General features: G+C 46.7%; 1 protein-coding gene across 2 annotated transcripts in view; it reads left to right on the top strand.

The window, feature by feature from the left end:
- The first annotated feature begins 102 nt into the window (after positions 1-102).
- Positions 103-11,792, top strand: part of CUEDC1 (CUE domain containing 1) — a 97,688-nt gene continuing 85,998 nt past the window's right edge. For both annotated transcript variants that reach the window (XM_032216808.1, XM_032216807.1), the window contains exon 1: positions 103-294. The gene's annotated coding sequence lies outside the window, so the exon portion shown is untranslated. The remainder of the gene's footprint in view (positions 295-11,792) is intronic.

Here is an 11,792-nt window from a genome sequence, read left to right as displayed (position 1 = left end):
GTGTTTGTGTGTGTCTGTGTGTGTTCGAGCTGCATTTCAAACCCTCGGCCGCTAGGCTGGGAAAAGGAAAGGGGGGGAGGAGAAGAAGAAGGGAGGGGAAAGGCGAGGGGAGACCCAGCCAGCCCGGCCTTATACGAGCCGCTCCGACGTAATTGCAACGGGGCTCCGAGCGCGCAGCCAGCACCACCGCCGCCGCCTTCATCCCGGCCTGAAAGGAAACGGATCGGCTCCGGCACTGGCGGGGGAGCCTTTCGGACGGAGCCAGAGAAAGGGGGCCAACTTGAGCAAACTAACGTAGGTGGCTACAGGGCGGAGGGGTGGTGCTGGTGGCGGCGGAGGGTCCCTCCAGCCTGGCTGGCAGCCGCCGAGATCGGCCGTCCCAACCCCGCTGCTGCTGCTGCTGCTGCTGCTTCTTCGGCCGAGCGGGGCCCTGCCCGGGCTGCGAGGACTGAGCTGAATTCCTCCGCCGCTTGCTTTTGTGCGCTCCGGGATCCGCCGATCGCGCCGCGCCCGCCCCCTCGTTCGCCTGGCTGCGCACCGCCGAGTCCACGCGGCCTTTCGCAGCCAGCCGTCCCCCCCCCCCCCCCCCCTGCCCGGGCTCGGCACGAGCAACCGATGGCCTCTCGCCTGCCCGCCGATTTGGAAAGGGCCGGGCGGCGTGGGGGGGTGGATTGGGATGGCTTCCCCCGCGGATCCAGGGAGCGCCAGCAGCGGCATCCGGCTGCAAGGCGCCCCGGCTGGCTCCTTTGCGCTAAGCTGAAAGGAGGGAAAGCCGGGTGGGCGAGCGCACCTGGCTCGCTTTGCTGAGAGCAGAGGAAGAAGAGAATGGGAAGGGACCTTGGAGGTCTTCTAGTCCAGTCTTTCTCAACCTTGGCGACTTTCAGTCCTGTGGACTTCAACTCCCAGAATTCCCCCAGCCAGCATAGCTGGCTGGGGGATTCTGGGAGTTGAAGTCCACAGGACTGAAAGTCGCCAAGGTTGAGAAACACTGTTCTAGTCCACCCCGCGGGGAAAGCAAGCGAGGCCGAGCGAGCGGGTGGGTGGCTGGAAGCTCGGAGCGGGGAACCGGGAGACAGGCTGGCGTCCCGGCTCCTGGCTCGGAAAGCCTCCGTGGGAGAGAAGGGGGACAGGGCTTCCCCTCGTTACAGGTAGGCCACCGTTCAGTCCCGATATATTTCTGTTGCTAAGCGAGACAGTTGTTCGGTGAATTTCTTTGCCCCGTTTTGCGACTTTTCTTGCCACGGTGGTTCACTGCAGTTAGTAGCAGGGTTTTGCAAAGTGGCGCCTCTGGCTTTGGCTTGTCGGAAGGTCGCAAAAAGGGGAATCATATGACGTCCGTCATAAAACCGAGTCAGTTTTCCAAGCGTCTGAATTTTAAAATCACATGACCATGGATGTGCTGCGGTGGTCGTAAGTGTGAAAAACGGTCACAGGGCACTTTTTCCCCAGTGCCGTTGTTACATCGAACGGTCATTAAATGAACTGTTGTAAGTTGGGGACTGCCTGTAGTTCAGGAGGACGTGGAAGAAATCTCCAGCAGCCACTATATGCTTCTCTTGCTCCGTCCCACGTCATCTCCTTTTCAACAGCTAATCCACACGACACCCCTGCAAAGTAGGCCTGTGGGATTCTTCCTAGATCACTGAAGGCTCAGTTGGGGGCCGTAAAGAACAGTTCAAATACTTGTTTGTTTTTATTTACAGCATTTAAAATTGCTGCCCATTCTGATCTTGTGACTATTCACGGGACAAAACCTAAACATGAAATAATAGAACAATGTTACAGGTAGTCCTCAATTTACAACAAGTGGAATTGGAACTTGCTAGATGAGGTGGCTGTTAAGTGAGTCACACTCAACTTTAGGATGTTTTTTTTTTGCCACCGTTGTTAAACGACTGGCCTGGTTGTTAAGGAAATCCACAAAACCTAAACATGAAATAATAGAACAGTGTTACAGGTAGTCCTCAATTTACAACAAGTGGAATTGGAACTTGCTAGATGAGGTGGCTGTTAAGTGAGTCACACTCAACTTTAGGATGTTTTTTTGCCACCGTTGTTAAACGACTCGCCTGGTTGTTAAGGAAATCCACAAAACCTAAACATGAAATAATAGAACAGTGTTACAGGTAGTCCTCAACTTACAACAAGTGGAATTGGAACTTGCTAGATGAGATGGCTGTTAAGTGAGTCAGACTCATTTTTAGGACATTTTTTTTGCCACCGTTGTTAAACGACTCGCCTGGTTGTTAAGGAAATCCACAAAACCTAAACATGAAATAATAGAACAGCGTTACAGGTAGTCCTCAACTTACGACAAGTGGGATTGGAACTTGCTAGATGAGGTGGCTGTTAAGTGAGTCGCACTCATTTTTAGGATGTTTTTTTGCCACCGTTGTTAAACGACTGGCCTGGTTGTTAAGCAAATCCACCTTCCCCATTGACTTTACTGGTCAGAAGCCAGCTGGGAAGGTCACATGGCGATCACGTGACAACACCCCCCCCCCGCCCAAATGCCATAACTATCCCACCATCTCGTTGCCAGGTGCTCTAATTTTGATCATGTGACCCGCAGGAACTCTGCCGTGATTGTTTAGCGGGAGGACGGATTGCAAAGCACATTTTTAAATGCTGTTGTAGATGGTTATAAGTTGAAAACTACCTGTACAACAAAGCAGAGGGGTGTGTGTGTGTGTGTGTGTCTGAAAACCAGAATCCCATCAGACCAAGCCGGTGAGATTTTGCCAAGATCTCAGCCCTTGTGCCAGAAAAAGGAGCCAAGTTTTCAAGGCTTTCTGGAAAGCTAATGGGGTTGAGAGCTCAGGGTTGTCAATTAAGCGCTTGCAAGTTGGCCTTGGTTTCTTTGGCAACGATCAGGTCACCCTCACCACGTCTGATGAAGTCAATGCAACCTTTTGTAGCCCTGTGCCGAGATCCAGATTCAAAGGTGATTCAGTGTTTGTGGGTGTCTGTGTAACATCTGCTGTTCACAAAGCTCACCTGTATGTGGGCTCCTGCAGGAAAAAAAATGTGTTTGACTTACATGGAAGGCCAACAGGTGAGATATGCATGTCCTTACCTGATCCAGATTGACTTTTCTCCTTCAAACTGGATCTCCACCCAGGACTAGTAATATTTGTGTGTGTGTGTGTGTGTGTGTGTGTGAGAGAGAGAGAGAGAGAGAGAGAGAGGGAGGGAGGGAGGGATGCATTTTCGAATACAGTGTTTGAATACAGGGTATGTCACTTACAGGGGGTATGTCAGTTGCATTTCCTTACCTGATCCAGATTGACTTTTCTCCTTCAAACTGGATCTCCACCCAGGACTAGTAATATTTGTTTGTGTGTGTGTGTGTGTGAGAGAGAGAGAGAGAGGGAGGGAGGGATGCATTTTCGAATACAGTGTTTGAATACAGGGTATGTCAGTTACATTTCCTTACCTGATCCAGATTGACTTTTCTCCTTCAAACTGGATCTCCACCCAGGACTAGTAATATTTGTGTGTGTGTGTGTGTGTGTGTGTGAGAGAGAGAGAGAGAGAGAGAGAGAGGGAGGGAGGGAGGGAGGGATGCATTTTCGAATACAGTGTTTGAATACAGGGTATGTCACTTACAGGGGGTATGTCAGTTGCATTTCCTTACCTGATCCAGATTGACTTTTCTCCTTCAAACTGGATCTCCACCCAGGACTAGTAATATTTGTTTGTGTGTGTGTGTGTGAGAGAGAGAGAGAGAGAGGGAGGGAGGGAGGGAGGGATGCATTTTCGAATACAGTGTTTGAATACAGGGTATGTCAGTTACATTTCCTTACCTGATCCAGATTGACTTTTCTCCTTCAAACTGGATCTCCACCCAGGACTAGTAATATTTGTGTGTGTGTGTGTGTGTGTGTGTGTGTGTGTGTGTGTGTGAGAGAGAGAGAGAGAGAGAGAGAGAGAGGGAGGGAGGGAGGGAGGGAGGGAGGGATGCATTTTCGAATACAGTGTTTGAATACAGGGTATGTCACTTACACGGGGTATGTCAGTTGCATTTCCTTACCTGCTCCAGATTGACTTTTCTCCTTCAAACTGGATCTCTACCTCGGACTAGTAAGTGTGTGTGTGTGTGTGTGCATTTTTCAATACAGTGAATGAATACAGGACATGTCAGTTACACAGACAAAGACCAGAATAATAAAAAAAAACATGGTAAATATTAACACATGAATTTATAACAGTAACTATAATGTGATAACGCTTATATTAACTATAATCGTAAGAGTATAAGCGAATAGTTTAAACTGGGTTTTCTTATATTTTGGCCGATTTACATTTTGTCACACTTATAGTTGAAAACCATCTCTACCTTTCATAGTCTTTTCCCCCTCTAATTCCTATCTAATGGAAGCAGCTCTTTCAGAATCTTCCAGGGATCTTCTCTATCCCATCGACCTACCTGATCTGTTTGCCTTCCCTTGCAAATGGTTCAACGTCACCAATCCCAGTTTTTTCAAGTTCAGGATCCACATGTAGCAGATGCGCGAAGTATATGAGCTTCTACTGCTGATGGTTGCCTCCGGGAGCCATTAGGGGTGGTAATCGCTTACTTTCCCTACCAGTTTGCAAATGTCACTTCACTTGCACGCACCACATCCACACATGCGCTCTGCCTTCCGCGCATGCACTTTGCCTAAAAAAGGGGCCTAAATGGGAGCTGTAGAGCTGGGGCAGGTGGGCGGGGCCACCCGCTAATTTCGGAGGGCTTAAATCGGTCCTACGAGCAAACCGGAAGTGCATTCCCGAACCTCCAGTTTGCCAATAGGGCCGGGTTTTTTGTCAGAGTTCGCGCAGGCGCCACATGCTGTGCGTGCGTGCGTGCGCAATTGGCCGGTTGCTTTAAAAACAGGTATAGAACGTAGGCAGGCGGTTAGGCCAAACCAGCCACCGTACCGGTACGCTGATATGATCTACCGTATGGCCGTACCAGGCCGTACCGGCTGGAACCCAGGTTAGGATAGAGTGAATTTCCTGCTGGATCTGGGTTTTTAGCTGAAAATTGCTCACACTTGGCAATTTTTATATAACAGTCTTCAACTTATGCATCAAAACTGAGCCCAAAATTGAGGCTGTTTTTAAGTGAGTTTTGCCCTATTTTATAACCTTCCTTGCCATGGTTGTTAAGCGAATCACTGCACCAGTAAATTACAAAAATTTTAGGTGAATCTGGCTTCCCCATTGACTTTGCTTGTCAGAAGGTCGCAGATGATGATCGCATGAGTCTGGGACACTGTAGCCGTCATAAATACACGCCAGTTGCCAGGGGTCTGAACTTTTTTTTAATTTTTATTTTTTTAAAAAATATGAACATTCCATCTTTCTTTAAACAGTGCGTCATCTGGGTACAAACATCTATGCAGTAACCATCACAATTTACAGCATCATTCACATTAGCATTAATTCTCCAGTCTTAAAATTATGGTATATTAAACAGTTGAACATAGTAAAACCTTTTCGTTTTTCGCTCTTAACATATCTTCTAATAAAAATGCAATAATAATGTGCAACATAATATTCCTTATAATCATCATATTAACAATTAGCATATTATTTATATATCTATCTTAACGTGTTTTCTGTTCTTCTTTCATCTCCTTTGATTTCCAACTTCCATTTTTATTTTCTTAACCATTGATAAAATGACTCCCATATCATATAGTATTCAGTTTGTTCTTTCTCCTTAATTGCCAGCGTTAATCTGTTCATTTCTGCATATTCTAATATTTTTCCAGTCACCTTCTCATCAGTAGGGATCTCTTCACTTTTCCAATGTTGTGCAAATACAATTCTAGCTGCGGTTAATACATGAATAATTAAATATGCGTTCTCTTTACTATAAGTTTCAGGTATAGGGTCTGAATTTTGATCCCTTGAGCATGGGGATGCTGTAACAGTCATAAGTGTGAAAAATGACCATGAGTCAATTTTTGAGAGACCGCCTGCTGCCAATTACCTCCCAAAGACCCATTAGATCACACAGGGTCGGCCTCCTCCGGGTTCCGTCCACCAGCCAATGCCACCTGGCTACTACCCGGGGGAGGGCCTTCTCTGTGGCAGCTCCAGCCCTTTGGAACGAACTCCCCACGGAGATTCGGACCCTCACCTCTCTCCAGGCCTTCCGGAAAGCCTTTAAAACCTGGCTGTGCCGGCAGGCCTGGGGTTGATGAGTTCCCCTCTCGACTTGTATGGCTGTATGACTCTTGTTTATTTTAATCATGTGTATTGTGTTTTATGTTCCCTTTTCCCCCTTTGAGTTGTTCGCCGCCCTGAGTCCCTCCCGGAAAAGGGCGGCATACAAATAAACTAAATCTTAAATCTTAAATCTTTTTTCAGTACTGTTGTAACTTTGAACCAATGGTTGAAATTTGAGGACTGCATGTATATGGACTTCAACTCAGTGGTGAAATCTATTTACCTTCGCTACTGGTTCACAAATGTGATCGCACGCACCACCTGTGCATGTGCAGGACCTTTCGTGCATGCGCAGAATGTCAAAAACGGACCTGATGGCGTTCAGGTGGGTGGGCGGAGCCTGCTACCAAGCACAATTGCAAAGGTAAGTAGAACAGCGAGGAAGGGGGGAGAATCCGCTGTGCCACACAATTTAGATTAGCTAGAATGCAGGGAATCCTGCTTTCTAGCTCATATAAATCACACATCACAGCTGATTGTCGGAAATACCAGTTTGCCTGAACCGATAGCAATTTTTGTGACTACTGGTTCGGGTGGACAAGTAGCTTTTTTTTACTTGGAGGGTGGGAAAATTGTTAGGTAAGCTTCTAACGTCTCCTAAAATGTAATTTGAGAAGCCATCAAATCTATTTGAGGAAAGCTGAGATTGTTGACTGCTAGCCAAGAAAGCTCTATCCTTTGACTCTGTTTCCAAGTTCTCAGGTTTTTTGGGCCTCAGCCCAGCCAACTTGAAGTCCACCCAAGATAGTGAAACAGCTGACACGTTGAGGTCTTGGAAGAGCCAGTCTTTGTGATCAAATCTTCTTCTTGGTAGTAGGGTTGGCATGTCAAGTAAAGAGCCGGTCTTCCTTTTAGAAGCAGGAAAAGAGAATCATCCACAGGTTGGAAAATTACTATAATTGCAGCATAATAATATACTACACAGCGGTTACACTGTGACATCAAACATTAAAGGAAAGGTAACACTTATTATATTAGTAGAGGTAAAAGACTCCCTTGAGATCAGCTCTGTGAACCTGCTTTATGTTGCCACCTTGGCAATAACAAAAGAAGTGGTGTCCCACTGTCTTTATCTAGAGTGTCCTTCTACCTTGTTTATTAAATATATGCTCTGGGGTGGGGAACTAATGATCTAAACCGGTATTTCTGAACCTTTAAACTGTGTGGACTTCAACTCCCAGAATTCCCTAGCAAGCATGCACCTGGGAAAAGGGCCTTCTCTGTGGTGGCTCCCTCCCTTTGGCACATCATTCCTTAAGAGATAAGATTGACCCCGCCTTTTTGTTTTTCATGCGCAGAAGCCATTGCAGGTGGGCGGAGCCTCTCGCCATCACCATTACTGATTTGCCTGAACAGGGCTGAATCAGGAGCAACCCACCTCTGGGTGTCATGTGATATATCGGAACTCCCCCCCCCCTTTGCTAAACTGGGCTTGTGCCCAGTACGTGATGCATCTGGTCTAGTTCATTCCTGGCATTAATAACAACAGCACAGTGGTGGGTTTCAAATTTTTTTCAAACCTACTCTGTGGGTGTGGCCTCCTTTGTGGGAGTGGCTTGCCGGCCATGTGACCTGGTAGGAGTGGCTTGCTATCCATGTGTTTGCTTGTTTGTTTCTTTCTTTCTTTCTTTCTTTCTTTCTTTCTTTCTTTCTTTATATAGCAATAGCAGTAGACTTATATACCGCTTCATAGGGCTTTCAGCCCTCTCTAAGCGGTTTACAGAGAGTCAGCATATTGCCCCCAACAATCTGGGTCCTCATTTTACCCACCTCGGAAGGATGGAAGGCTGAGTCAACCCTGAGCCGGTGAGATTTGAACTGCTGAACTGCTGATCTAGCAGTAGCCTGCAGTGCTGCATTTAACCACTGCGCCACCTTGGCTCTTCTTTCTTTCTTTTCTTTCTCTCTCTCTCTCTCTTTCCTTCTTTTTGTCTCTCTGTCCCTTTTTCCTTTTTTTCTTTCATCTCTCTCTCACTTTTTCTTTCTTTTTTCTTTTTTATTTCTTTCTTTCTTCCTCTCTTTCTCTTTCTCTTTCTCTTTCTCTTTCTCTTTCTGTGTGAGTCTGTGTGTGTGTGTGTGTGTCTGTCTGTCTGTCTGTCTGTCTGTCCGTCTGAACAGCAACAAGAACATACATTAAATTACATTAAAACAAAACACTGTCCTGATAGAGAGCTAGTTTCTGATTTAATCAGTTTCCTGGGTTTAATAAAGGGCATTAACCCAAAACAAACTCCATCATGCAGTTAGAAAAAGACAAACCTAAACCTTACCGGAATTAAAATGTGACACTACTAATTTTTTACCTGACCTGGTAAAGCATGTTGTGTGAATACACCCATAGTATATTAACCAGAAATAGAGGAAAGGGGAAGTTTAGTCAGCAGAGGTATGTCTCTCCTTAATCTTGGTTTCAATTCCAGTTTTTCCAGGTGTAGCCAAGGTAGATACTTGCCTAAATCCTGGAGAGAGACCAATAATTAGATAATCCGGAGCCTTGCAGGTGTTTTAGATTTTATGTCTGTGGTAATAACCATTGCAGCCGGTGGCAAGAAACTCTTGATTTTAATCCAAAACATCAGGAGGTACCAGATTCTGTAACCACAAGTTCCCCAATATTAACTATTTTAAAATGTTTGGACTTCAACTCCCAAAATTCCTTACCCACTGAGGAATTCTGAGAGTTGAAGTCCACGTGGCTTAAAAAGGTTCCACCACAAAACCGCGGTAGACAAAAGCGCGGTCGATGAAAGCGCGTATGTGACGTCATCACAGCGCGACGAAAAAGATCGAAAAATGTAAAAATAAAGCGAAAACCTTACCCTAACCCCCCCAAACCTAACCCTAACCTTAAACCTAACCCTTAACCTAACCCTAAACCTAACCCTAACCCTAACCCTTAACCTAACGAAAAACCTAACGCTAACCCTTAACTTAACGCTAAACGTAACCCTAACGCTCTAAACCTAACCCTAACCCTTAACCTAACCCTACCCCTAACCCTAACCCTAACCCTTACCTTTATGTGAATCGGCTTGCTGTAATTTAATTTTTATTTCAATTTTTCGATCTTTTTCGTCGCGCTGTGATGATGTCACATACGCGCTTTCGTCGACCGCGCTTTTGTGGAACGCGGTTTTGACAGGTCACGCTTAAAATGGCTAAGCTTGGGAAACGCTGTTCTCATACCTGAATTTGAACATCACCCAACTGGCTTGTGTCCCTAAAGTGAGGATAAAACACACACTCTTGATTTCTAGTGCAGGACCACCATCATTAAACTGGTATACATGCACCAAGATTTTTTTAGTCTACTTCACCCTGTCCTGTTGTATAATAGTTGTCTACTAACTAAACAGTTGTGGGACCAGGATGAAAGATTGAAAGTCTCAAGTCTTCTGCCCCAGAGGTTCTGTGGGTTTGTACATCTCATCTCTCTTTCCTAGCTGGGTAGTTCTTGTGTCACCGCTTATCTTCCATGGGAATGCCACCACCCGGTGTCTTCCTGAGCAGATGAAGGAGATAGGACAATCGTAGCCTGGGTAACCTGTGTGTCTGCTTTTGAGTCAATGTTGACTCCTAGTGACTGCTTGGACAAGTCCCTGCCAGTTGTCTTGGTAAGATTTGAGAAGTGATTTTGGCTTTGCCTGAAAGAGGGAGATTTGGTCGGTTCCACCACAAAACCGCGGTGGAATAAAGCGCGCTCGACGAAAGCGCGTACGTGACGTCATCATAGCGCAACGAAAACATCGCGCTGTGAGCGGTAAATTTAAAATTAAAGCGAAAACCTTACCCTAACCCCCCCAAACCTAACCCTAAACCTAAACCTAACCCTTAACCTAACCCTAAACCTAACCCTAAACCTAACCCTTAACCTAATGCTAAACCTAACGCTAACCCTGAACCTAACCCTAACCCTAACCCTTAACCTAACCCTAACCCTAAACTTAACCCTTACCTTTATGTGAATCGGCTTGCTTTAATTTTATTTTAATTTTAATTTAATTTATTTTTAATTTTTTTCGTCGCGCTGCTGATGACATCACGTACGCGCTTTCGTCGGGCGCGCTTTATTCTACCGCGGTTTTGACGGGTCACAGATTTGGTCACCTGGTTAAGCCAGCAGGATACAAACCAGGAGACTGTGAGTTCTAGTCCTGCCTTAAGTGTGAAAGCTGCCCAGGTGGCTTTGGGCCAGTCATTCTCTCTTACCCCACTCAACCTTACAAGGTTGATGATGTGGGAACAATAGGAGGAGGAAGATGTTTGGGATATGTTTGCAGCCTTGAGTTATTTATAAAAACAATAAAGGTGGGATTAGGTTTAAAATAAGATTTTAGATTTAAAATAATCTAAATTTTCTAAATCAGGGGTGTCAAACTCAATTTCATTGAGGGGCGCATCAGGGATGTTATTGACCTTGGGGCGGCGGGCGTGGCCGACTGGGTGGGCGTGGCCAGCTTGATGCCGCTTCCCAAATTGCTGGCCTGATGTTTCCTCTTCACATTAGGTAGACCGGATCGAAGCGACCCGGGCCAGCCTCTTACATTTTCCAGGCCGGCCCCCACGGACCGTATCCAAACACCTTTGTGGGTCACATCCAGCTTGCGGGCCTTGTGTTTGACACCCCTGATCTAAATAAATAGAAGTTATCCCTCCACCAGTGTGTCATCTCGAGCAGTGTCCTCCACTCCTTTGGGCACCAGAGACCGGTTCCATGGAGAGAGTGTTGTGGCCCGCCAGCAGAGCTGGCAGTAGATTCGGGCAGTGAGGAAGTTGGGTGTTGAGTGTTGTGGCCCGCCAGCAGAGCTGGCAGTAGATTCGGGCAGTGAGGAAGTTGGGAAGGAACCTGAGCCAGTCCTGGAGTCCTGGGGAAGGCTCTGATGAGGGCTCTGCGTCGGAGGCAGAGAGGGGGCCAGAGCCGTATGGTTCTGTTATCGGCTGCCTTCGGAGTCAGACATCAGTGAGGCAGATGAACAGCTGGAGCCTGTTCCCAGTGTGCGCATGGGCAGAGTTGCCAGACGAGAGGAACAGCTAAAGAACAGTGGTCGACTTGGGAGTAAAGCCACAGGTGGATGTGAATGGCCCCTCCCAGAGGAAATAAAAGAGGAGCAAAGGGGGAGTGGAGTTTTCAGGAGACCATTAGTTCGCTTACTTGGTTGGTGACTCTCCGAGACTCCTTGCCAAGTTTTACAGATATCGGCCTGGCAGCTCTCCAAGCCAGATAAGGTCTGTGACTATAAATCCTCCCTCGAAAGACTTTGCTGGATGTGAATGAGCAGAATTCACGGTCAATTAATAAAAAGGGTTTTTGTCGGGACAAGGAGTCTGCTTCATGCTCTCGGGAAGCCTAGGTCAGAACAGAGAGGTTTTCCCGTGGACCGGAGGGAGTGTGGTTTTACATGCTACTCGCATCCCATGGATGGGGCTTCCTTTGTTTGCGCTGTCTGGTTTCCGGCATGCCAGTGCCAGTCCACCGACCAAGGGTTGGGCACCCCTGGCCTAGAGAAGGTGTCTTCCTGAAATCAGAGGCTAGAGGAGAATTTTACATCTCTGTTGGTTCTTGCCATTTT

The sequence above is a fragment of the Thamnophis elegans genome, chromosome 4 (assembly GCF_009769535.1).
Source record: "Thamnophis elegans isolate rThaEle1 chromosome 4, rThaEle1.pri, whole genome shotgun sequence".
Lineage (NCBI taxonomy): Eukaryota > Metazoa > Chordata > Lepidosauria > Squamata > Colubridae > Thamnophis > Thamnophis elegans.
This window is presented reverse-complemented; position numbering and strand designations above follow the sequence as displayed.